We start from the raw sequence: 26,275 nt of genomic DNA on the forward strand, positions 1-26,275 counted from the left end.
AAATGGTACCAATCAAACCGTCATCTTATCCCTCAGAAAATGACCTACCAAACAGTCTACCAAAAAATATCAATAAAATATGGCTCTCAGAATATGGAGACACTAAAACATGATTTTTTTTGTTTCAAAATTGAATTTATTGTGTAAAACTTAAATAAATAAAAAAGTATACATATTAGGTATTGCCGTGCCCGTAACAACCTGTTGTTTAAAAATATGGGGGTCACCTATTTGGAGTTTCTACTCTAGGGGTGCATCAGGGGGTCATCAAATGTGACATGGAAACTTAAAATTTCTCCCAGTGAAATCTGCCCTCCAAAAACCACATGGCGCATCTTTCCTTCTGCACCCTGCTGTGTGCCCATACAGCAGTTTATGACTATATATGGGGTGTTTATGTAAACTAAATAATCAGGGTAATAAATATTGAGTTTTGTTTGGCTGTTAACCCTTGCTTTGTTAGCGGAAAAAAATTGGATTAAAATGGAAAATCTGTCAAAAAAGTGAAATTCTGAAATTTCATCTACATTTTCTTTTAATTCTTGTGGTACCTCTAAAAGGTTAACAAAGTTTGTAAAATCCGTTTTTGAATACCTTGAGAGGTGTAGTTTCTAAAATGGGGCCAATTATGGGTGGTTTCAATTATGTCAGCCCCACAAAGTGACTTGAGGCCTGAACTGTTCCTTAAAAATTGGGTTCTGGAAATTTTCTTAAAGATAGTAAGATTTGCTTCTAAACTTCTAAGCTTTCTAACATAATTTACAAAATGATTCAAACATGAAGTAGATCTATGGGAAATGTAAAGTAATAACTTTTTTAGGAGGTATCACTATCTGTTTTAAAAACAAAGAAATTGAAAGTTAGAAAATTGCAAATTTTTCCAAATTCTTGGTAAATTTGGTACTTTTTTATAAATAAAAATGAAATATTTTGACTCAAATTTACCACTGTCGTGAAGTACAATATCTGACGAGAAAACAATCTTAGAATGGCCTGGATAAGTAAAATCGTTATCACCACATAAAATGACACATGTCAAATTTGCAAAAAATGACCTGGTCCTTAAGGTGAAAATGACAGGATTCTGAAGGGGTTAAAGGAGTTGGACACTATCAGGCTACGGTTGATCAATGTGTCTGTAAGATGATGATATGGTCCTTACTTATAGGTCTTTGTTGAAATTCTGCATGTGCTGTATACACAGAGGTCCTGTCCATAAGATTCAAAAGTCAGGTGACCAGAGACACTCTCAGTCTCCTTTATTCAACACAGTCAATCTGCCATCTGCATTTGCATCATTGGGAGTTTAGTTCAGGTGCAGTGTGTTTGAATAGAGGGGGTTGTGTGATATGTCTGGTTACATGGCCCTCTTATGGACATGACCTCTATGTGGACAACACATTAGATGACGACGACACAAGGGGACATGGCTTATTAAATATAGCAAATAGGACAGAATAAACATAGGCTACATTAGTAATTACCTGATCATCTTACATACATATCAATCCATAGTAGCTAGAAAGTGACCAACCAGTAGGTAGAATTGGCTCGCTTTCTTCAAACAAGATGTGACAGCCTCCTTGCGCTCAAATGTATGAGATGAGTATGTTTGTTTTTTTACCGCCATTTCAGGAAAAATGTATTCATTACCATGAAGGAAATTCGGCTTCGTGGCAAATCGAGTTTTTCCTGAAAATTGGATCGAATTTGGACATGAGTAGGATCTAGTAGAGCAACTGGAGCTAAGAATGAAGAGTTATCTGTATCCATGTGAAATACAAGGCTGATTCTAGTGTTGTTAGAAAGAGATTATTATGTACAGTCATGGTATAACTCCTTTAGAAGGGTTGTTCCACAAAAATATTCTACATATTTGAAAACAGCAGAATTCTTTTGTAATTGCATATAGTAAAAAACATTACAGTAGTATAGCCACGGAGCTATTCAATAAAATGTATCTGCATAGTGCCAACCTCTGTTTTTTCCTTTCCTTATTTCTCCATCCACCTTACTGAGGTGGTCACACATGCTCGGTCTAGATCTTCAACTACCACCAGCCATATCTTCTGTTAGAAAATGTGACAGTTGCGGGGAAAGAGCTACAGCAGAAAGGGCATGCCTCCTGAGCTGTCACCAGCAGAACAATTTCCCCAATGAATGTGGAGATCTCTGGTTCCATGTGAGGTGCAAGGCTGGTTCTAGCTTTCTTAGAAAGAGTTTGTCATCCACTATATGATTTCAGAACTTAATCATGGCATAACCCCAAGTCTCCCTGAGCACAATGCTGATGCTACACTTTTTCTAGAACAATGGAGTTTGTATCTTTTGTTCATGATGTTTTCCAATACAAAATAATTTTCCAGTTTAAAGAATTGCAGTCCATCTTCAGACAGCTATAGATGCATATTATATAGTATATTGGTAGGTTGGGCACACCTCACTCGGATAAATCTATATCGTAATCAATTTGATTACATCAATTTTATTACAACAATGTTATAATTATAAAATAATGAATATAAAAACTGTACAGATAAGTGCGCGCAATAACATAAGATAAAATCATTCAATGAACTATATCATATGTCTGTTTAGACACGTATATTGGACCCATATGATATATATTGGTATATGAGAGGTGAACGGATAGTGTGTTTCGCTTGATGGAACAAGTCGATTGCTCGCTCTTCTCTCACACCAACATATTATAACAGGCAAAAAATATAAATTATATCGATGCATACAAAAATCTATTTCATTAATATAAGTATGGATGAAAATTCTGTTCTTTTCTCTATTGACACAATAGAGGTTATTGTTGATAATGAACTGTATAGGGCTACGATGTTCCCCTCCACACTTTATATAGGTGGCAGTAGCAAGGTACCAATTTTAGTAACCCAAAACAGTCGTAACGTTGTGTCCTTTAGACTGTAATTCTGTAATTAGTCTAGTATACAGATTTCATTATTGTATTTTTTAAAGTATCCGCAGATTTGCAACAGTATCCACAAATTAGGAACAATGTCGCTTTGATCCAAACCTTTGCATCAATGTTCGTATATATAGATATATCGCCGTATTACTGACGATTGGATGTCATCTCTTTATGAATAGTGAGAGTGGCGATCCATAAGTATAGATGTAATCGTGTGCGGTGGTAGCCACCACTGAGGAAGGAGACAGGTGTCTCCGAAACGCGTCTGGTATAATAGGACCCCCAAACAGATGACATCGATATAATGCTTTGATCCGGAGAAAACTTTCGAATATTTCATCTCCCCTATCCAAAATTCCTGTCTACGGCCATTAGAACTATTCGTGTTCAGTGTCAAATTAGCCGACACCTGGGCACTAACTACGTAGTATCCGGAACAGGAGCGAGACGGTAAAGAGCAGGAGTCTACATGTCTACATACACGTGGGACGCCACGATCATATACTCTGCCATCTGCTACATTCAGTATACGTCCGCAATGCAAGGATAAGAGGATAAGGAAGTACCGCACACGATTACATCTATACTTATGGATCGCCACTCTCACTATTCATAAAGAGATGACATCCAATCGTCAGTAATACGGCGATATATCTATATATACGAACATTGATGCAAAGGTTTGGATCAAAGTGACATTGTTCCTAATTTGTGGATACTGTTGCAAATCTGCAGATACTTTAAAAAAGACAATAATGAAATCTGTATACTAGACTAATTACAGAATTACAGTCTAAAGGACACAACGTTACGACTGTTTTGGGTTACTAAAATTGGTACCTTGCTACTGCCACCTATATAAAGTGTGGAGGGGAACATCGTAGCCCTATACAGTTCATTATCAACAATAACCTCTATTGTGTCAATAGAGAAAAGAACTGAATTTTCATCCATACTTATATTAATGAAATAGATTTTTGTATGCATCGATATAATTTATATTTTTTGCCTGTTATAATATGTTGGTGTGAGAGAAGAGCGAGCAATCGACTTGTTCTATCAAGCGAACACGCTATCCGTTCACCTCTCATATACCAATATATACCATATGGGTCCAATATACGTGTCTGAACAGACATATGATATAGTTCATTGAATGTTTTTATCTTATGTTATTGCGCGCACTTATCTGTACAGGTTTTATATTCATTATTTTATAATTATAACATTGTTGTTATATATAGATTTATCCGAGTGAGGTGTGCCCAACCTACCAATATACTATATGCTTTTGCTTTTCACAGACTGGGTGTGTCTGATCTGGTTGGAGGCACCCTACCATAAGCAGAGAATAGGTGAGCCAACACTACGTTTCCACTTTTTTTATAGATGCATATTAGTTGCTGTGCACCCAGAAACACTGAGAAAAATTTACCAAGACTTGCATTTCATGATCCAGTTTTAATCTAAGGACCAATAGAGTAAGATACAGTATATCATATTTATTAAGAGGCAAACCCAACCTGTGGCAGTCTAGGGAAAATCAAACAAATGCTAGCTATAAGCAGGCAAAGATTAGAGCTCTAATTTAAATCAGCTTCTAGTGTAAATTATAGTAAATCTGGTCAGCTTTGGCTGGCCATGTCCCTCCATTTGAGCCGCCTGTGAAGTATAAAAAAGCTTCTTTGTAGCACAACTATGGTGTGCCCCATAATTGTCAACTTTTTTTACGCAATAAAAGGTGTGTGGACAAGTATAAGGCGACTATTTTAAGTATTCCCACCTTCATTTTTATCGCTTCTCTAAATGTTTTGAATTTATTTGCATTTTGATCAAGTAAAGAGTTCCTGGTTTGTTGCTTGTCCTTACTTTAATGCGGCTTCCTTCTTAGTAGACTTCCCAAGGGGCTTTGCGCTGAATTCTGACTATACACTAATCCTCGCTCCTCCCTCTCACAGCATGTAATTTCATAAAAATATAGAAAGTGAAAAAGAGAAAGACAAGATTCAGCTGTTTCATACTCCTGCCATTTTAAAATGTACCTCCAGTTATAAAACAACTTTTCATAAATGAATAGCCCAGGTGAATATAAGAAACGTTGTAATATATCTTGTAAACAAAAAAAAATTCTATCTTCATTTATCAGGCTGCTTTGCACTTTACTTGCACTTTAAGAAATTTATGTATGTTCCATAATATTTTAACTATTCTATGCTGATTTCTTGCCTCCATCAGGCCATACAATGTTTGTAGAAATAAAAAATGGCACATCAGAAGCTGAATTCTATATATCCTCGTTCTCCTTGTCAGAAATTGGGAGAAAAGTGCTTATAATTATAATTCTGTTAGGTTATTTGCTGATTCTGGCTGGTAATTTTTTTATTATTTCATTGGTATGCCTTAATCCTCATCTTCATAGGTCTATGTACTTTTTCCTTTCCAATCTGTCAGTAGTGGACATCTTATATGTCTCTACAACACTCCCCAAACTACTGTACATATCGTACACTGGTGACCATTTTGTTTCTTACACAGCTTGTATGGCCCAATTATATCTGTTTTTGTTTTTTGCTGATACAGAGAGCTTCCTATTGGTGTCCATGGCCATTGACCGTTTTGTGGCAATTTGCTTCCCTCTACATTACTCTCTCATTATGAGTAAAAATACTTGTATGTTATTAGCATTTCCTACATGGTTTATGGCCTCACTGAATGCCTTGATTCTTACGTATTTTGTATGTAGCTTAAATTTCTTTAGTTTTGTCAAAATTCAAAACTTCTTTTGTGATCTTAAAGCCCTTCTTATTGTATCATCAAGTGACACCACATTCTTGAGGAAATTTATTGTGGTCGATGGAATATGCATTGGGTCTGTCCCCTTCCTACTCATTTTGACTTCCTATGCCTGCATCATTAGGACCATCCTAAAAATTCAATCACCAACTGGACGATGGAAGACTTTCTCAAGCTGCACATCCCATATAACAATTGTAGTAATGTATTATGGTTCAGCCATGGCCTTGTACATGCAATATTCCCAAACACAAGACACTATTTTGTCGGTGATACTTGTTACTTTGGTTCCATTGTTTAATCCTCTAGTATATTGTTTGAGGAATGATGATATTCTAAGAGCAATTAAAAAAGTGACTCATGGCAAAAAGAACGAAAATTAAAAAAGTTAATTACTAGAAAAACAACAAAATTATTGACACCAATAATGCAACAATGGGTGTTGTTACTTTCTGAAAACATCCAAAGCATCTTGGACAGATGTTAAATTGGATGGGCAGGAGGGGCATGTGGGTAGATATTGATGCTACCAACGTAAGGATATGACAAATATATTCCACTTGCATCTTGCTTTAGTGCCACTTCATCCATGACCTCTTCATTTCCCACAAACTTAACTTTCTAGGTTTCACGGTAGCATGGCTGACGCCCTCTGACATGGCTTCCCCCACTGCACTCTCCTATGGAACACTCCAATTTACCAACATTCTGCATTTAGACAGACATGGTCGAGGTGTTGGCCTCCTCTAATCAAGTAAAAACATTATTCAATTTATCTCCACCCTTCCTCAACATCCCTTCTTTTGAAGTTCATTCTGCCCACATCTACTCTCTCTTTAACCAGCAAGTAGCCATCAACTACACACAGACTCCCACACTGAATTCTCCTATGGTAGACTCCAATTTACCAACACTCTATTCAGACAGACATAGTGGAGGTGTTCTCCTACTTTTATCAAGTAAAAGCACCTTCAATCCATCTCCACACTCCCTCAACATCCCTTCTTTTGAAGTTCATTCTGTCCACATCTACTCTCTCTTTGACTGCCAAGTAGCCATCAACTACACACAGCCTCCTACGCTGCACCCTCCTGTGGGAGACTGTCCATTTAGACAGACATGATGGAGGCATTGGCTTCTTCTTATCAAGTAAATGCTCCTTCACTCCTTCAACCCATCTCCACCCTTCCTCAACATCCCTCCTTTTGAAGGTCACTCTGTCCACATCAGCTCTCTTTTCAACTACCAAGTAGCCATCAACTATCATCTATTGCCTTTTTTGACTACTTCTATATGTGGCTTCTACACTTCCTCTCAACTGACATCTCTACCATCAATCACCATGCTGCTGTTTCTCACTTCCTCCTTTGGATTCTCACAATGGCCTTCTACAGCCACCAACAGAGACGGACACATACTATACCTTATTTTCACCTGCCTCTGCTCCCTATTAAAGCTTTAAAACTCTCCTCGTTTCTGACCACAATGTACATACCTGTAGTTACATTCTCAAATATTCTATCTTCAGCCGTCCCTCAAATCCATAAACTAGCACAGCCTTGTAGGTATCTCAAACATCTCTCTATTCACATAGTCTGACTCCCTTTACCATTATGTACAAAATCTACTCTTCATGATGTCAACGGGGCAGCTGTTTTCTACAAGGCCACAATTACTCCAGCTCTCGACCCTCTCACAAACAGCAGAGCTAATCAATTGACAACCCTTGCACACAAACCGAAACAAGCAGAACAAAGCTGGAAGAAAATAGAATCCAATCAAACAAACTGTTCTCAATTTCAAGTCTGCACTTAGCTCTTCTGCAGAGGACTACTTCTTTTATACCATCTTTTTCTTACAACCCCAAAGGATTGTATAATACTTGTAATTCTCTATTCAGCCCCTTGGAGACCCCTTCAACACCACTCTTCTCAGCAGAGGACTTTACCTTATATATTTCAAACAAAAAATCAGCAACATCTGAGAAAGTCTCTACACAACTGCTCTGTGTTTTTCTTACATAACTTATTTCACCACTATTAATCTCCAAATCACCTCTCACCAGCTGTGCCCTTGACCCAGTCCCATCCCACCTCTTCCCTAAGCTTACCATTATAGTTATCTCAGCCCTAACCTACCTCTTCGATCACTCGATCACTAACCACTGAAGCCTTCCCTTCTCCTTTTAACCACCTCAGCCCCCAGTGCTTAAACACCCTGAAAGACCAGGCCACTTTTTACACTTCTGACCTACACTACTTTCACCATTTATTGCTCGGTCATGCAACTTACCACCCAAATGAATTTTGCCTCCTTTTCTTCTCACTAATAGAGCTTTCATTTGGTGGTATTTCATTGCTGCTGACATTTTTACTTTTTTTGTTATTAATCGAAATTTAACGATTTTTTTTGCAAAAAAATGACATTTTTCACTTTCAGTTGTAAAATTTTGCAAAAAAAACAAGATCCATATATAAATTTTGCTCTAAATTTATTGTCCTACATGTCTTTGATAAAAAAAAAATGTTTGGGTAAAAAAAAAATGGTTTGGGTAAAAGTTATAGCGTTTACAAACTATGGTACAAAAATGTGAATTTCCGCTTTTTGAAGCAGCTCTGACTTTCTGAGCACCTGTCATGTTTCCTGAGGTTCTACAATGGCCAGACAGTACAAACACCCCACAAATGACCCCATTTCGGAAAGTACACACCCTAAGGTATTCACTGATGGGCATAGTGAGTTCATAGAACTTTTTATTTTTTGTCACAAGTTAGCGGAAAATGATGATTTTTTTTTTTTTTTTTTTTTTATTACAAAGTCTCATATTCCACTAACTTGTGACAAAAAATAAAAAGTTCTATGAACTCACTATGCCCATCAGCGAATACCTTGGGGTCTCTTCTTTCCAAAATGGGGTCACTTGTGGGGTAGTTCTACTGCCCTGGTATTCTAGGGGCCCAAATGTGTGGTAAGGAGTTTGAAATCAAATTCTGTAAAAAATGACGAGTGAAATCCGAAAGGTGCTCTTTGGAATATGGGCCCCTTTGCCCACCTAGGCTGCAAAAAAGTGTCACACATCTGGTATCTCCGTATTCAGTAGAAGTTGGGGAATGTGTTTTAGGGTGTCTTTTTACATATACCCATGCTGGGTGAGAGAAATATCTTGGTCAAATGCCAACTTTGTATAAAAAAATGGGAAAAGTTGTCTTTTGCCAAGATATTTCTCTCACCCAGCATGGGTATATGTAAAATGACACCCCAAAACACATTCCCCAACTTCTACTGAGTACGGAGATACCAGATGTGTGACACTTTTTTGCAGCCTAGGTGGGCAAAGGGGCCCATATTCCAAAGAGCACCTTTCGGATTTCACTCGTCATTTTTTACAGAATTTGATTTCAAACTCCTTACCACACATTTGGGCCCCTAGAATGCCAGGGCAGTATAACTACCCCACAAGTGACCCCATTTTGGAAAGAAGACACCCCAAGGTATTCACTGATGGGCATGGCGAGTTCATGGAAGTTTTTATTTTTTGTCACAAGTTAGTGGAATATGAGACTTTGTATGAAAAAAAAAAAAAAAAAAAAAAATCATCATTTTCCACTAACTTGTGACAAAAAATAAAAAATTCTAGGAACTCGCCATGCCCCTCACGAAATACCTTGGGGTGTCTTCTTTCCAAAATGGGGTCACTTGTGGGGTAGTTATACTGCCCTGGCATTCTAGGGGCCCAAATGTGTGGTAAGGAGTTTGAAATCAAATTCTGTAAAAAATGACGAGTGAAATCCGAAAGGTGCTCTTTGGAATATGGGCCCCTTTGCCCACCTAGGCTGCAAAAAAGTGTCACACATCTGGTATCTCCTTATTCAGTAGAAGTTGGGGAATGTGTTTTGGGGTGTCTTTTTACATATACCCATGCTGGGTGAGATAAATATCTTGGTCAAATGCCAACTTTGTATAAAAAAAATGGGAAAAGTTGTCTTTTGCCAAGATATTTCTCTCACCCAGCATGGGTATATGTAAAATGACACTCCAAAACACATTCCCCAACTTCTACTGAGTACGGAGATACCAGATGTGTGACACTTTTTTGCAGCCTAGGTGGGCAAAGGGGCCCATATTCCAAAGAGCACCTTTCGGATTTCACTCGTCATTTCTTACAGAATTTGATTTCAAACTCCTTACCACACATTTGGGCCCCTAGAATGCCAGGGCAGTATAACTACCCCACAAGTGACCCCATTTTGGAAAGAAGACATCCCAAGGTATTCGCTGATGGGCATAGTGAGTTCATGGAAGTTTTTATTTTTTGTCACAAGTTAGTGGAATATGAGACTTTGTATGTAAAAAAAAAAAAAAAAAAAAAAACATAATTTTCCACTAACTTGTGACAAAAAATAAAAAATTCTAGGAACTCGCCATGCCCCTCACGGAATACCTTGGGGTGTCTTCTTTCCAAAATAGGGTCACTTGTGGGGTAGTTATACTGCCCTGGCATTTTCCAGGGGCCCTAATGTGTGGTAAGTTGGTAAATGACCTGTGAAATCCGAAAGGTGCTCTTTGGAATGTGGGCCCCTTTGCCCACCTAGGCTGCAAAAAAGTGTCACACATCTGGTATCGCCGTACTCGGGAGAAGTTGGGGAATGTGTTTTGTGGTGTCATTTTACATATACCCATGCTGGGTGAGAGAAATATCTTGGCAAAAGACAACTTTTCCCATTTTTTTATACAAAGTTGGCATTTGACCAAGATATTTATCTCACCCAGCATGGGTATATGTAAAATGACACCCCAAAACACATTCACCAACTTCTACTGAATACGGAGATACCACATGTGTGACACTTTTTTGCAGCCTAGGTGGGCAAAGGGGCCCAAATTCCTTTTAGGAGGGCATTTTTAGACATTTGGATACCAGACTTCTTCTCACGCTTTGGGGCCCCTAAAATGCCAGGGCAGTATAAATACCCCACATGTGACCCCATTTTGGAAATAAGACACCCCAAGGTATTCAATGAGGGGCATGGCGAGTTCATAGAAAAAAAAAAATTTTGGCACAAGTTAGCGGAAATTGATTTTTTAATTTTTTTTCTCACAAAGTCTCCCTTTCCGCTAACTTGGGACAAAAATTTCAATCTTTCATGGACTCAATATGCCCCTCAGCGAATACCTTGGGGTGTCTTCTTTCCAAAATGGTGTTATTTGTGGGGTGTTTGTACTGCCCTGGCATTTGAGGGTCTCCGCAATCATTACATGTATGCCCAGCATTAGGAGTTTCTGCTATTCTCCTTATATTGAGCATACGGGTAATGAGATTTTTTTTTTCCGTTCAGCCTCTGGGCTGAAAGAAAAAAATGAACGGCACAGATTTCTTCATTCGCATCAATCAATGTGGATGAAAAAATCTCTGCCAAAAAAAGAAAAAAGGAGGGGAAAGGCGTCTGCCAGGACATAGGAGCTCCGCCCAACATCCATGCCCACTTAGCTCGTATGCCCTGGCAAACCCGATTTCTCCATTCACATCAATCGATGTGGATGAATAAATCATTGCCGGGATTTTTTTTTTTATATATACAAAGTGTTTGCCAAAGTATATGAACACCGCCACCTCCTCAGCTCATATGCCTCGGCAAACGTATCTTTTACTGCAGAGGAGAAATCTCGTCTTGCAGCGCCGCATACACCGACTTGCGTGTAATCTGACAGCAGCACAATGCTTCTGTCCGAATGCACATCAGTGCTGCAGCTAGTCGATCGGTTGGTCCACCTGAAAGGTAAAAAAAAACAAAACAAAAAAGAAAAAACCAGGCCGCAAAGCAATAACTTTATTAACTTTAGAACAGAACATATTAACTTTTTTTAACTTTTGTAACTTTTTTACTTACCGGTAATTTTTTTTTTGTTTAGTTTTTTTTACCTTTATAGAACAAACCTCTCCTTCCCCATGGGACAATGTGCAAAGCGCAAATCGCCCAAAGATGTGGCGAAGTACGTTATGCACTTTATCCCAGGTGAAAGGAGAGGTTTGCAGCAGCTGTGAGTAAAAGGGCCCTAATAGCCCTGTGTGCCTGTCCTGTGAGATGCAATCCCTATGCTAGGTGTACCTGTGTGTGGTACTTCCGGAAACACTCACCTAAGCATAGGGCAGGGTGGTCAGGGCAGTCAGGACAGAAATAGCGGGTGTCACGCCTTATTCCACTCCTGCTACAGACACGACATTTTTTTCGGGGTGGCGGTTGGGTTGAGGTACCAGCAACGACACTGGGGAAATGTCGCTCGTGTAGACGGCTAACTACACTGGTGGATGGGGCCACGGAACCTCCTGGGTAAAGGAGGTTCGCGATGATCTCTTCCTGGAATTTGAGGAAGGATCCTGTTCTCCCAGCCTTACTGTAGAGAACAAAACTATTGTACAGCGCCAATTGAATTAAATATACAGACACCTTCTTATACCAGCGTCTGGTTCTGCGGGAAACTAAATAGGGAGCCAACATCTGGTCATTGAAGTCCACCCCTCCCATGAGCGCATTATAGTCGTGGACTGAGAGGGGCTTTTCAATGACACGGGTTGCCCTTTCAATTTGGATTGTCGTGTCTGCGTGAATGGAGGAGAGCATGTAAACGTCACGCTTGTCTCTCCATTTCACCGCGAGCAGTTCTTCGTTACACAAGGCAGCCCTCTCCCCCCTTGCAAGACGGGTGGTTACAAGCCGTTGGGGGAAGCCCACGCGACTAGTTCGCGCGGTGCCACAGGCGCAAATCCGTTCTAGAAACAAATGCCTAAAGAGGGCCACACTTGTGTAAAAATTGTCCACATAAAGATGGTACCCCTTGCCGAATAAGGGTGACACCAAGTCCCAGACTGTCTTCCCACTGCTCCCCAGGTAGTCAGGGCAACCGACCGGCTCCAGGGTCTGATCTTTTCCCTCATAGATCCGAAATTTGTGGGTATAGCCTGTGGCCCTTTCACAGAGCTTATACAATTTGACCCCATACCGGGCACGCTTGCTTGGGATGTATTGTTTGAAGCCAAGGCGCCCGGTAAAATGTATTAGGGACTCGTCTACGCAGATGTTTTGCTCAGGGGTATACAAATCTGCAAATTTCTGGTTGAAATGGTCTATGAGGGGCCGAATTTTGTGGAGCCGGTCAAAAGCTGGGTGGCCTCTGGGACGGGAGGTGGTGTTGTCGCTAAAATGCAGAAAACGCAGGATGGTCTCAAATCGTGTCCTGGACATAGCAGCAGAGAACATGGGCATGTGATGAATTGGGTTCGTGGACCAATATGACCGCAATTCATGCTTTTTTGTCAGGCCCATGTTGAGGAGAAGGCCCAGAAAAATTTTAAGTTCGGAAACTTGGACTGGTTTCCACCGGAAAGGCTGGGCATAATAGCTTTCCGGGTTTGCGGTTATAAATTGTGTGGCATATTGGTTGGTCTCTGCCACGACTAAGTCCAAGAGCTCCGCAGTCAAGAACAGCTCAAAAAATCCCAGGGCCGAAGCGATTTGAGCCGTCTCAACCCGAACTCCAGACTGGGCGGTGAAAGGGGGAACTACAGGTGCGGCTGAAGTTGGTGACTGCCAATCAGGGTTTGCCAGCACCTCAGGGACTCTAGGGGGTCTACGGGCCTGTCTGCGCGGTGGCTGCGACGGGGTAACTACTGCACGTGCCACCGTACCAGCTTCAACTGCCCTTCTGGTGCTCGCTACTTCACCAGGTTGTACGGCAGTGCTGGTACTAGGTCCAGGAAGGGCTGCGCTGCTGGTGTATGCCTCACCACGTGATCCGGCAGCGACAGCCCCACTCTGCTGCTCTTGAAGCGGATCCTGCGTAACCTGTGGTCTAGCGACACGGGGCCGGGTACGCCTGGTGCTGCCAGGGACCTCAACCTCCTCGTCCGAACTTTGGGTCAGAGAGCCACTGCTTTCTACAGGTTCATATTCTGACCCGCTAGATTCGTCAGATGAGGGTTCCCACTCCTCATCCGACTGGGTCAGAATCCTGTAGGCCTCTTCAGAAGAATACCCCCTGTTTGACATTTTGGACTATTAAATTTAGGGGTATTCCCTGAGACTACCCAAGAAAAAAAGCAAACCTGTCTTACAAAGGGGAGGCTAGCGAAGTACCGGAGGCCGCTGCGGTTGATAAAAAATATCAAAACTGATTTTTTTATCGCCGCAGTGCGTGTAAAGTGAATGTGCAGTGATCAAAAAATAATAATTTTTTGTCACTGCAGTGGGGCGGGCGTGGGTGAACGCACGTGTGGGCGACCGATCAGGCCTGATCGGGCAAACACTGCGTTTTGGGTGGAGGGCGAACTAAAGTGACACTAATACTATTATAGATCTGACCGTGATCAGTTTTGATCACTTACAGATACTATAAAAGTACAAATGCTGATTAGCGATACGCTAATCAGCGAATAAAAGTGACTGCGGTGCGGTGGGGTGGTCGCTAACTGACGCTAACTACCTAACCAAGGGGCCTAAACTATCCCTAAAACCTAACAGCCAATACCAGTGAAAAAAAAAAAGTGACAGTTTACACTGATCACTTTTTTTCCTTTCACTAGTGATTGACAGGGGCGATCAAAGGGGTGATCAAAGGGTTAATTGGGGTGCAGGGGGGTGATCTGGGGCTAAGGTGTGCTGTTTGGTGTACTCACTGTGAAGTCTGCTCCTGTGCTGGATCCAACCGACGAAAAGGACCAGCACAGGAGCAGAGAAGCCATATAACAGATCATATTTACTAATATGATCTGTTATCTGGTTTGTGATTCGATTTTTTAAAAATCAGCAACCTGCCAGCGACTATCATTGGCTGGCAGGTTGCTGATGCAATTCTCCTCGAACTTTTGCCGGCCCGCGATGCGCATGCGCGGGCCGGCTGTGACCGAAATCTCGCGTCTCGCGAGAAGACGCGCCGGCGCGTCCACTCGGAATGAAACAACCACCTCCAGGACGCGTCTGTGCGTACAGCGGTCCGGAGGTGGTTAAACATGTCATCATCACACATATTTAAAAAGCCTTCCCTGAGCCATCGTCTTTATCTGGTTATCATCCCATCTTGCTATTCCTACTCAAATCAAAATTCCTTGAAACAACATGTCCATCTCAAACTGTTTTCCCCCCTCTCATACAACTCACTTTTTGATCAGCTACAATCTGGCTTCCAACTCTATTACCCCACTGAAATATCTGTGACCAGTCACCAACGATTTGCTAGCTGCCAAAGCTAAATGTCATTACCCTGTGCTCTTTCTTCTTGACCTGTCCTCTGACACAGTTGACCACTCTCTCCTGTTGCAAACTCTTTCATCCCTCAGCATCAGCTATCTGGCCCTTTCCTAGGTCTCCACATACCTCACCAATCGAACATTCAGTATCTCCCATTTAGACAACACCTCCTTATCATGCCCTCTCTTTGTTGGTGTTCCTCAAGGCTCTGTCCTGAGAACCTTACTTTTAAAGATTCGGCCTTTGGCAATTCATAGTGTCCCAGTATTGCCTAAATTTTACAATGATCAAATTTACCTCTGTGGCCCAGATGTCTTTACTGGTTTATCCAGAATACCAGTGTGTCAGCTGTATCATCATTCTTCTCTTTGCTTTTAAAACTCAACATGGAGAAAACAGAATTCATCATCTTTCTCCCACAGTTAACTCTTTTTCTTTTTTTACTCTCTGCTTTCTTGGAGCCATAACTTTATTTATTTATTTGTTCACATAGCTGTATGAGGACTTGTTTTTTGCAGGACAAGTTGTACTTTCTTATGGCAACATTTAATATTGCATAGATTGTAGCGGAAAGCTGGAAAAAATTGAATATGATGGAATAAAATAAATAAATAAATGAAATTCTGCCATGGTTTTATGGTTTTTGTTTTTACTGTGTCACTAGGGGTAAATATGACTTGTGCTATTTATTCTACAGGTCAGTACAATTACAGTGATACCACATTTGTATAGTTTTTCTTGTACTTCAACACCAAAAAAACGAAATTATGGAGAAAAAATAGTTTTTTCTTTTCATTGCCATATTCTGACTCCCACAGCTTTTTATAGCTATGTCTAAAGAGCTGTGTTTTAATAGTACAGGCTTTTTCAGATGCTGCAATGCCTATGATGTTTATTTTCTTTACATTTTTTAAAACTTTTTTTTTTACTTTTTTAGGCCCCCAAGTGGCCCCCAAGATGCAGTCATCATATTGAAAATTCTAAAAAGTAATGGAATTTCATCCATTACAATATACAAAGATCGGTATATTCCAATACAGTGCTGCCTCCTTCAGGCCTGATTTGGAATATACCAGTAATAAATCTAGAAGCCTAGTACAGGCTCTAGCATATTAATGGAATGGAACGCCTTCCCTGATCTCAGCCAGGGGGAGGAGTTCCTGCCCGGGAAGCACCTACTTCCGGGTTTTTGGTCTTACAGGTGCCATGGTCACATTAAATGTCTGCGAACTTGAACCCGAACCCGAACCCCATTGAAGTCAATGGGAACCCGAACTTTTGAGCACTAAAATGGCTGTAAAAATGTCATGGAAAGGGCTAGAGGGCTGCAAATGGCATCAAAATGTGGTTAAGAGCATGGTAAGTGCTCTGCAAACAAATGTGGATAGGGAAATGACTTTAAATAACATAAAATACGTAAAAAATAATAATAATCTTGATCTAGGAGGACTAGATCCATATGGAGAAGGAGGTTGAGGAGACAGTTGATGTGGCGGTGTAGGTGGAAGCAGCGGTGGAGGAGGAAGCCTACACTGCTTTTTGGTTTTAAATTTATTTTATTTTTTTTAAATTAGGGTACACCCTAAAACATTGGAAAAGAGAAATGTAGCAGCTCTCACCTGCCCTTCCTTTAGTTGTGAGCACGGATGGCCCGTGTCAGGTGCGGGCAGCAGATGCAGAAAGAAGTTGAGAAGAATCCAGCTCCACTTTAAAGGAATATACGTTTATTCAGCTTGCGGTTAGAAACTCATCCATAAAATACAGAATTTAGCAGTCTTGTCTTGTCTACATGTTTCGGGCTATCAGAGACATTTCCAGCCCTTCTTCATGACACAGAAAGACATTAAAAGTGAGACCTTTTAAAGGGGAGGGTGCACCTGTGTTCACTGATTGTTTCCACAGGCCTGTAACCGCCCCCAGGAAAAGGTGCCACACTTCCAGTTAACTCTTCTCATGAAAATTAAATGAAAGAAAAAACAAAAATATATATAACCATATGTATGCATAGAGAAAATAAAAGTATAATGACTATGAAAAAAACTATGTCATACAAGGGTATACATATATAGAGGATACATGGGGTGTGAGCCGGATATACAGCAATATTCTAGAAAACCATGGTGGAATGTAATGGAAATCAGGTCACCAGAAATGTGTTGTAGCATTCTCAGGAAAGGAAGAAATTCACATGCCAAAATATTATTAGCATGAGAATTATTGCTGCAAAATCAGATCTAGGCGTTTATTGAGCCCCTCAGGTTGGCGTGTATTCAGTGAAAAAATCCAAAAGGATTCCCTGTTTAATAATTTTCTTCTATGGTCTCCTCCACGTTTAGGCAGAAAAACTTTTTCTATGCCTTGTACTATCATATCTGATGTGTCCCCACCATGGCAGACAGCAAAATGCAGACTAGCTGCAGACACATTGCGACTGCCATGGTGGGGCACATCAGAGATGTGTTTGCGTATCCTAGATTTTATTGCATTAATAGTACAACCCACGTATTGCAGTTTGCACTTTGTGCAGGTAATCAAGTATACAGCGTGGGTTGTATTGCAGTTAAGATACGCTTTTATTGGAAAGACTCTGTTGTTTGCAGTTGAGGAAAAGGTTTTGGATTTCATCATATGTGTGCAGTAAATGCATCTGTGGTGTCCACACCTATAACTCCCCTTGGTCCTAAGCCACACAGGTTGCGACTTTTTGTCTTCTTGGTATAGGCTGGGGCTGACATAGTTTGCAATTGTGGGCGCCCGTCTGGCTGCGCATTTAACCCCATCTGCAACTATGTCAGTCCATTCTCTATCATAAGACAGGACAGGAAAATGTTTTTTTATAATATGACATATGTGTTGGTACTCTGTACTATATTGTGTTACAAACAGATTCCTCCTGTCCTTGTCCTTGATGATGTTGTTTGTGTTTCTATTTTTGTTTTCACTATTAGTGCCTATATCTAGTAGTGGAACCTCCTTATGCAAAGGATTTTGCTGTTTAGGATAAAGGAGGGATCCCCTTTCAATGGTTGAGACCTGAGCTATAGCATCTTTTACCCAGTCTATGGCAAATATGTCCAGCTTCCTCCATAAAGCTAATTTCTTCCGTGCAATTCCTTTTTGCACGGATGATTTCCCCCCTGGGTATATTGGCAGTTACATGTTTAGGATGACATGATGTCGCATGTAATATTACCTGCCATAGGTTTCCTATATGTGCAGGTGGATACCCGACTGGTGGCGGGGTCCCCCCTCAGGCGCAAATCCAAAAAGGCCACCTCCAGTGTGTCATGATGGACACTAAAGGAGATGGTATCCACACAGGAATTGATGTACCACATCAGGTGGTATGGCCGCCACATCGCCTGTCCAAATCAGGATCAGGTCATCGATGTAACGGCCATACCACCTGATGTGGTACATCAATTCCTGTGTGGATACCATCTCCTTTAGTGTCCATCATGACACACTGGAGGTGGCCTTTTTGGATTTGCGCCTGAGGGGGGACCCCGCCACCAGTCGGGTATCCACCTGCACATATAGGAAACCTATGGCAGGTAATATTACATGCGACATCATGTCATCCTAAACATGTAACTGCCAATATACCCAGGGGGGAAATCATCCGTGCAAAAAGGAATTGCACGGAAGAAATTAGCTTTATGGAGGAAGCTGGACATATTTGCCATAGACTGGGTAAAAGATGCTATAGCTCAGGTCTCAACCATTGAAAGGGGATCCCTCCTTTATCCTAAACAGCAAAATCCTTTGCATAAGGAGGTTCCACTACTAGATATAGGCACTAATAGTGAAAACAAAAATAGAAACACAAACAACATCATCAAGGACAAGGACAGAAGGAATCTGTTTGTAACACAATATAGTACAGAGTACCAACACATATGTCACATTATAAAAAAAACATTTTCCTGTCCTGTCTTATGATAGAGAATGGACTGACATAGTTGCAGATGGGGTTAAATGCGCAGCCAGAAGGGCGCCCACAATTGCAAACTTTGTCAGCCCTAGCCTATACCAAGAAGACAAAAAGTCGCAACCTGTGTGGCTTAGGACCAAGGGGAGTTATAGGTGTGGACACCACAGATGCATTTACTGCACACATATGATGAAATCCAAAACCTTTTCCTCAACTGCAAACAACAGAGTCTTTCCAATAAAAGCGTATCTTAACTGCAATACAACCCACGCTGTATACTTGATCACCTGCACAAAGTGCAAACTGCAATACGTGGGTTGTACTATCAATGCAATAAAATCTAGGATACGCAAACACATCTCTGATGTGCCCCACCATGGCAGTCGCAATGTGTCTGCAGCTAGTCTGCATTTTGCTGTCTGCCATGGTGGGGACACATCAGATATGATAGTACAAGGCATAGAAAAAGTTTTTCTGCCCAAACGTGGAGGAGACCATAGAAGAAAATTATTAAACAGGGAATCCTTTTGGATTTTTTCACTGAATACACGCCAACCTGAGGGGCTCAATAAACGCCTAGATCTGATTTTGCAGCAATAATTCTCATGCTAATAATATTTTGGCATGTGAATTTCTTCCTTTCCTGAGAATGCTACAACACATTTCTGATGATCTGATTTCCATTACATTCCACCATAGTTTGCTAAAATATTGTTATATATCCGGCTCACACCCCATGTATCCTCTATATATGTATACCCTTGTATGACATAGTTTTTTTCATAGTTATTATACTTTTATTGTCTCTATGCATACATATGGTTATATTTTTGTTTTTTCTTTCATTTAATTTTCATGAGAAGAGTTAACTGAAGGTGCGACACCTTTTCCTGGGGGCGGTTACAGGCCTGTGGAAACAATCAGTGAACACAGGTGCACCCTCCCCTTTAAAAGGTCTCACTTTTAATGTCTTTCTGTGTCATGAAGAAGGGCTGGAAATGTCTCTGATAGCCCGAAACATGTAGACAAGACAAGACTGCTAAATTCTGTATTTTATGGATGAGTTTTTAACCGCAAGCTGAATAAACGTATATTCCTTTAAAGTGGAGCTGGATTCTTCTCAACTTCTTTCTGCACCCTAAAACATTGGGAATATAACCTGTGATAACCCCCTCCAGTCATGCTAAACACACGTTCAAACAATACACTGGCTGCAGGGCAGGCCAGCACCTCCAAGGCATAAAGTGCAAGCTCAGGCCATGTGCCTAATTTGGAAACCCAGAAGTTGCAGGGGGCAGACACGTCATTCAGTACGTGTAGGCGTGTGCACACATACTGCTCCACCATGTTGCTGAAATGCTGCCTCCTGCTAAGACGTTCCATATCAGCTGGTGGTGCTGGATGTTGTGGCGTGCTGACAAAGCTTTTCCACATTTCAGCCATGCTAACCCTGCCTTCTGTGGGGCTGGCGGTGCCCCAGCTGCGTTAGCGACCTCTTCCTCTTCCTCTGCCTTTGCCTTGTGCTTCCACTGTGCCCCCGCTGTCAGGTGGGAATGCCATCAGCAGCGCGTCTACCAGCGTGCGCTTGTACTCGCGCATCTTACGATCACGCTCCAGTCAGGGAATCAAGGTCGGTACGTTGTCCTTGTACTGGGGATCCAGCAGCGTGGCCACCCAGTAATCAGCACAAGTTAGAATGTGGGCAAAACGGCGGTCGTTGCAGAGACACTGCAGCTTCTCCTCCTCCTCATCCTCCACCTCGTCATCCTCCAAAACTGTGCCCTGGCTGGACAATTGTGTACCTGGCGTTTGTGGGTGCAGGAACCCACCCTCGGAGCCACTTGTGAATGACTGGCCGGAATCCCTATGAAATGATCCCCTTCCTCCTCCTCCTCCTGTGCCACATCCTCTTCCTTCATCGCCAGCAGCGTTTTTTCAAGGAGGCATATAAGTGGGATAGTTATGCTGAGAACTGCGTTATCGGCACTGGCCATGTTGGTGGAGTACTCGAAACAGCGCAACAAGGAACACAGGTCTCGCATGGAGGCCTAGTCATTGGTGGTGAACTGGTGCAGTCCCGCAGAGCGACTCACCCATGCGTGCTGCAGCTGAAATTCCACTATCTCCTGCTGCTGCTCGCACAGTCTGGCCAGCATGTGCAAGGTGGAGTTCCACCTTGTGGGCACGTTGCATATGAGGCGGTGAGCGGGAAGGCCGAAGTTACGCTGCAGCGCTGACAGGGTGAGAATGCCGAAAGAGCGCACAGACGGTGCGCACTTTATGCAGCAGCTCTGACATATCGGGGTAATTTTTAAGGAATCTCTGCACCACCAAATTCAGCACATGCACCAGTCAAGGGATGTGCGTCAAACCGGCTAGCCCGAGAGCTGCTACGAGATTTTGCCCATTATCGCACACCACCAGGCCGGGCTTGAGGCTCACTGGCACAAACCACTCATCGGTCTGTTGTTCAAGGCCCGTCCACAGCTCCTGCACGGTGTGGAGTTTGTCCCGCAAACAGATACGTTTTAAAACTGCCTGTTGTCATTTTCCCTTGGCTGTGCTGAAGTTGGTGGTGAAGTTGTTACGCTGACCAGATGAGGAGCCGGTAGAAGATGAGGAAGCGGAGTAAGAGGAGGAAGCAACAGGAGGCAAACTAAAGCGCCATGCAATCCTCGGTGGTGGAAGGACATGCACCAAACTGCTTTCCGTCACTGCATTTACCCAGTGTGCTGTTAGGGAGATATACGTAGTGAGGTGCACCTTGCCACAGATGGTGTTGCGCAGTGCACACCTGATTTTGTCCACCACTTGGTTGTGCGAGTAAGGGATGGCTCACCTGGAAAAGTAGTGGCGGCTGGGCACGCCGTACTGTGGGACAGCCACCGCAATAAGGCCTTTAAAACTCTCCGTCTCCACCAGATGGAATGACAGCATTTCAAAGGCCATTAATTTCTAAATGCTGGCATTCAGTGCTAGGGATCGTGGGTGTGTAGGGGGGTACTTCCTCTTTCTCTTCAGTGTTTGGGAGATGGAGAGATGAACGCTTCCGTGGGACATTGTGGGGATGCTTGGTGACCCAGGTGTTGGTGTTGCTGGCAGAGCTCCTGTTTGTGGGGTGCCAGGTGGCACTGTCACTCCAGAGGTGGATGAATTGGCCGCGACTGCAGCAGAAGAGGAAGCAGGAGGAGCCAGAGACCTTTCTTGGTTTTTGAGGTGTCTACTCCACTGCAGCTCGTGCTTTGCACTTAAATGCCTGGTCATGCAGGTTGTGCTCAGTTTGAGAACGTTTATGCCTCGCTTCAGGCTCTGATTGCACAGCGTGCAAACCACTCGTGTCTTGTCGTCAGCACATTGTCTGAAGAACTGCCACGCCAGGGAACTCCTTGGAGCTGGCTTTGGTGTGCTCGGTCCCTTGCTGTGGTGGGCAGTAGCAGGCGTACTGTCTAGGGGACGGCCGCTCTGCTTTTGCACCCTGCTCCCTCTTCTGCTGTGCTGGTGGCTCTGTGCGACCACCGCCTCTTCCTCCGAACTACATAGGTCACTCGCATGACTTTGATTCCATGTGGGGTCGAGGACCTCATCGTCCTCCACATCATCTTCCACCCAGTCTTCACCCCTTCCCTCCTTGTTGGTCTGTACACTTTGAAAGCCCCAGCAGTTGGCACCTGTGTTTTGTCATCATCCGAGACTTGCTGCGATGGTTGGGCATCGGTGCACTCAATTTCTTCAACTTCTGGGGCAGAGAAAGGTGAATGGCCCTGGGAAACCCTGCTAACAGAGTCATCAAAAAGCAGAAGAGACTCCTGCATGACTTTGGGGCTCAGACTGCTTGACTGATTTGCAAGGGGGTGAGGTGAAAGACTGATGGACATCGGCTGCAGGTGCCAACTCTGATCTTTCAGCAGGAGACTGGGTGGGAGACAATGTAAAGGAACTGGAGGCACTGTCAGCAACCCAATCTACTATCACCTGTACTTGTTCAGGCCTCACCATTCAAAGAGCCGCATTAGTCCCAAACAAATACCGATGTAGGTTCTGTCGCCTACTCGCACCTGAGGAAGGGTTTTCACTTGTGCGTGTAGCTGGAACAGATCGACCACGTCCTCTCCCTGCAACAGGAGCTCCACCAGCAGCACCACGACCTGGGCCACGTCCCTTATTTGACGCTCTCCTCATATTTCTCAAATTTAGAATCTTGCCCTAAATGGGTGTTTAATTAATAGCAGAATAGAACGACAGTATGTAAAAAGTGTATCTCACACGTCCTGATCCAGACTTGGCCTCAATTAAAGATTTGTGCCCAAAATGGGTGTCTGTTTAATAACTGAATAGAACCCCAGTATGTAAAGGGTGTATTTCACACGCCCAGATCCAGACTAGGCCTCAATTAAATTTGTTTGCCCAAAATGGCTGTGTTTTTCAAATACCTGAATAGAACCACAGTATCTAAAGTGTGTATCTCACAATGACATATTCAGCAAAGGCTGCAAAATTTTCTTTTTTGCCCCAAACAGGTTTTTGTTTAATAACTGAATATGACAGCAGTATATAACCCTTGAATTTCACACGTGCTGATGCTGCAAGGGCTGTAAAATTGTGTTTTTTACCCAAAAAGGGTGTTTTATTAATAGATAAATATTATCACAGTATCTAAAGGGTGTATCTCACACGTACAGATGCAGACTAGGCCGCAATGACAGATTTGTTTAATAACTGAATAACGGGTGTTTGTTTAATAACTGAATATGACAGCAGTATATAACCCTGGAATTTCAAACATGTTGATGCTGCAAGGTCAGAAAAATTGTGTATTTTGCACAAAAATGGGTGTTTTATTAATAGAAAAAATATAGCGACAGTATAGAAATGGTGTATCTCACATGCCCTGATCCACACTAGGCCGCAAATAAAGATTTGTGCCCGAAATGGCTGTATTTCAAATAACTGAATAGAAAGACAGTATGTAAAGGCGGTATCTCACAATGACATAAGCAGCAAACGGATGTTTGTTTAATAAACAGAATATGAAAGCTGTATATATTAAACTTGAATTTCACACGTGCAGTTCTGTAAAATAGTGGATTTTGGCAAAAAAGGGTGTTTTTAAAAACCCAGAAAATTATAGCTTTTTTTTCTAGCTTAAATTGCACACTGACTAATCCAGATGTTGTATATTGCAAAAAAAAGGGTGTTTTTTTAGTAACATAATATGTAAGCTGTATATATTAAACTTGAATTTCACACGTACAGATCTGTAAAATAGTGGATTTTGGTTGTATTTATAGCTTAAATTGCACACTGACTAATCCTGCAAATGTACCAGATGTTGTATATTGCCAAAAAAGGGTGATTTTTAAAAAACAGATTATTAGTGCAGTTTTTCAAGCTTGGATTTCAATGTCACAAAAGCTCAGATGCAGTGCTGGTGCACTGAGCTTGCATAAAATGGCCGCCGCCCACCTAACTAACAGACGGATAAAAGTTATTTTTTTCGGTCACTGGGCTCAGGGCAGGGTAAAAAGATTGTGCCCTGCACCCACACATCTAAATGTATGTAGATCGTTGAGTTAGATTTAAGTTCTGAACAAAGATTCTCTCCTATTCAGTCCCTGAAATCACCAGCAGCATCCTCTCCCTACACTATTAACAGCAGAGTGACGTGCAGCGCTACGTGAGTCCAGCTTATATAGAGGCTGGGTAACATGCTGCACTGGCCAATCACAGCCATGCCATTAGTAGGCATGGCTGTGATGTTTTCTAAGGTCAGACAGTTAAACGCTTGTTGATTGGCTGCTCTGCAGCCTTTCAAAAAGCACCAAGAAAGTGCCGAACACCGAACCCGAACTTTTACTAAAATGTTAGGGTTCGGGTCTGGGGTCCAAAAATCCTAAAGTTCGGTACAAACCCGAACTTTACAGTTCAGGTTCGCTCAACCCTAGTGATGATTGTTGCCACGTGTTCAGGTGAATGACGATGATGGAGGAAAATGACAGAGGTCAGCGCATAGTTCAAAACACTGCCAGGATCCCAAAAAGGGAGTGTCCTGGGCCCTTTATTTATACACAGTTTAAAGGGTGTAACCCCTCAAAGTAAAACATGGTTGGTTTACAGATATTTAAAAAAATTGCTTCTGATTGGTACACATATACTACTTCTAATTGGTTAGAACTAGAGTTGAGCGGACACCTGGATGTTCGGGTTCGACGGGTTCGGACGAACTTTACAAAAAAAGTTTGAGTTTGGGACCCGAACTTGACCCTGAACCCGAACCCCATTGAAGTCAATGGGGAACCGAACTTTTGTTCACTAAAATGGCTGTAAAAATTTCATGGAAAGGGCTAGAGGGCTGCAAATGGCATCAAAATGTGGTAAAGAGCATGGCAAGTGCGCTGCAAACAAAGGTAGATAGGGAAATGACTTTAAATAACATAAAATACATAAAAATAAAAAAATATAATCTTGATCTAGGAGGACGAGGTAGCCTACACTGCTTTTTTTTGGTTTTAAATTTATTTTTATCTTTTTAAATTAGGGTACACCCCAAAACATTGGGAAATATAACCTGTGATAACCCCCTCCAGTCGTGCTAAACACACGTTCAGACAATACACTGGCTGCAGGGCAGGCCAGCACCTCCAAGGCGTAAAGGGCAAGATCAGGCCATGTGCCCAATTTGGAGACCCATCAGTCAGTTGCGTAGGCGTGTGCACACATACTCCCCCACCATATCGCACGTCACCGTGACGTCTACGATCCATTTGGATATCTTCTCTATCAACTTTCGATATTCTTTTCTCAGCATACCATGTTGATCACGGTTATCAGCGAATCAGGGTTCCACGCCAGAGAGGGAGCGTGAGAAAGGGATACCACATCCAAGGGAGGTCAATGGCTGCAATGTGATCGAGCTGAAATGTGGGACAAGTTATTAAAGCAGAAGCATCGAATGAAAGGACCAATTAAAGACGAATTTTACAAATTTAGTTCCTTGTCAACTATGTAGAGCAGGGGTTTTTCATCGCCAGAAATGGAACACATGATTTTTAAAAATTTCGGGCATGTCAACTATGCAGAGCAGGGGTTTATTCACGGGAAAAATGGTAAAATGTCACCCAAGAATGTAACAGAAAAATTAGTAAAATTTATTAACCTGAGGAAGGGGTCATTATTTAGTTACCACTGAGGAATGGGTCATCTAGAAACCCTGAAACGCGTATGGTTTGTACCTTGTTCCGGCATGCTGGCATAGCGGTTCCCCTGAATTCTAAAGTTCAACAGCCATGTTGGATACCGGCGATCTCTAAAGGAACTTCTGTCCAAAAGCTCTGAGTCACATGAGCTTCAGCAAGACACGTGAGCGGA

Source organism: Bufo bufo, chromosome 1, assembly GCF_905171765.1.
Source record: "Bufo bufo chromosome 1, aBufBuf1.1, whole genome shotgun sequence".
Taxonomy (NCBI): Eukaryota; Metazoa; Chordata; class Amphibia; order Anura; family Bufonidae; genus Bufo; species Bufo bufo.